Here is a 2,258-nt window from a genome sequence, read left to right as displayed (position 1 = left end):
GCTAGAAATCCCCCCCCCCCCCCCAGAGAGGATGGCTATGCCGCAATCCCTTCTCCCCCATTCTCCTCTCACGATTTTGAGCAATGCACACACATGCACCGAGCATGAGTTTTAAGTCACCAGGTCCAGGACTCAAACCATGGTTAACTACGTAGGAGTCCAGCGGTATAAGTAACCATTGTGCCATCTGCTGGTCCCCAAAGAGCATCCATTTTTAAATTTATTGAGGTTAAACATATGTAACATAAAACTAGCCATTTGAAAGTGAACAATTCAATGGCATTTAGTGCATTCGCAATATTGTGCAATCACCTCCTGAATCTAGTTTCAAAACATTTTCATCACTCTAAAGTAAAACCTTTACCCATTAAGCAATTTCTCCCTATTCACCCTCCCTGCAGCTCCTGGCAAAAACTAATCTTTGTTCTTTTTCTATGGGTTTACCTATTCTGAATATTTTATATAAATGCAAGCAAGCAAAAACCTCTAGTGTCTAGCTTCTTAGCTTAATGCTTTTGAGCTATCTGCAATATATTGAAAGTATTATCAAAGCCGGAAAGGCAGCTAGCAGTGGCACACAGCTTTATTCCTAATATTATTCAAGTCTCTCTCTCTCTCTCTTTTTTTTTTTTTTTCATGTAGGGTGTGTGCACTTGCCAGAGAGAGAGAGTAGACAGAGGAGAGGAGAAAACACCCCTTAAGGGAGATGGTCTTGCCACAATCCTTTTTCCATTTCTCCCTGATTGTGGGGATTGGGGCTTGCACACACATGGCCCAGGATGTAATTAAAGCTGCTAGTCCAGGATTTGATCAACACATGTGGACTGTGGCTACCTTGGTCACTAGACAACGAGGCCGGCTGTCTGTCTGTCTTTATTTTTGAAGTGTTTTTTTTTTTTTTTTTTGCTTTAGAAGAGAAGCAGAGATAGACAGACTACATCCCCAACAGGGTCTTGATGCCATGATTCACCTCTAGTCTCAGCCAGCTCCAGATCATGGGCAAACACATGACTGGCATGTTCAGGGAGGTGGTCTGGATGGGACCCAGAACCCTACCTTGTGGGTCAGCCTCACAGTGTCATGTTTTACCACTGTGCCACTGTCCAGCCCTGCTCTTTTCTTTCTTGATCAATCTTCTCATATTTCACTTACGCTAACTTTGGTTTACATTTATTAATCCCTTTCTGCTTTTTTTTTTTTTAAAGAATTATTTCTTTATGGGAACGCAACAGCACCAGATTCAAGATGGTGGCCAGCAGGAGGCTGATGAAGGAGCTTGAAGAAATCCACAAACAGGGAATGAAAAACTTCTGTAACATCCAGGTTGATGAAGCCGATTTGTTGACTTGGCAAGGGCTTATTGTTCCTGGCAGCCCTCCATATGACAAGGGGGCCTTCAGAATCGAAATCAGCTCTCCAGCAGAGTACCCATTCAAACCACCGAAGATCACATTTAAAACAAAGCTCTATCACCCGAACATCGATGAGAAGGGAGGTCTGTCTGCCTGTAATTAGTGCTGAAAACAGGAAGCCAGCTGCCAAAACCGACCAAGTGATCCAGTCCCTCAGAGCACTGGTAATGACCCCCAGCCCGAGCGCCCCCTCCGAGCTGACCTAGCTGAAGAATACTGTAAGGACCGTAAAAAATTCCAGAAGAATACTGATGAGTTTACAAAGAAATATGGGGAAAGCGTCCTGTGGACTAAAACTTGCCACAATTGATTCCAGCAAGTGTGAGCAGAGACCCTGAGCAGTGCACTCAGACACCCCGAAAAGCAGGACTCTGTAGAAAATTGACAGGTGCCACAGCCTGGCGTTCACTTGCGGCAGTTACTAACTTTCTACAGTTTTCTTAATCAAAAGTGGCCCAGGTAACCTGTAAAGAAAGGATTAAAAATTTAAGATGTTCTAAAAACAAACAAACAGAAAGGCTTCAGCCGGCGGGAGCAGTGGGAGCGGAGTTGGCAGGGTTCTGCGACCTCGGGGTTTGTGAAATGGCTGCTGACATTTCCGGATCCAGTGGGGCTGAGTGCCAAGGAGACCCAAAGAACAGCGCTGAGTTAGGTGCGGATTACCCACTCCGTGTCCTCTACCGTGGAGCACTGTGAATAGATGCCTGATGTTGCTAAATGTAGACAATGGTTAGAGAAGAATTTTCCAAACAAGTTCGCAAAACTTACTGTAGAAAATCCACCCAAACAAGAAGCTGGAATTAGCAAGGGGCATGGAACAGCCGGGCAAGAAGAGGAGAAGAAAAA

The 2,258-nt window shown here is 44.7% G+C and overlaps 1 pseudogene; it reads left to right on the top strand.

The window, feature by feature from the left end:
- Positions 1-2,258, top strand: part of LOC102487327 (density-regulated protein-like) — a 21,190-nt pseudogene that overhangs the window by 18,352 nt on the left and 580 nt on the right.

Source organism: Tupaia chinensis, unplaced genomic scaffold (genome assembly GCF_000334495.1).
Source record: "Tupaia chinensis unplaced genomic scaffold, TupChi_1.0 Scaffold000567_1, whole genome shotgun sequence".
Classification (NCBI taxonomy): Eukaryota; Metazoa; Chordata; class Mammalia; order Scandentia; family Tupaiidae; genus Tupaia; species Tupaia belangeri.
Note: the sequence above shows the minus strand (reverse complement) of the source record. Positions and strands in the feature narration are given on the sequence as shown.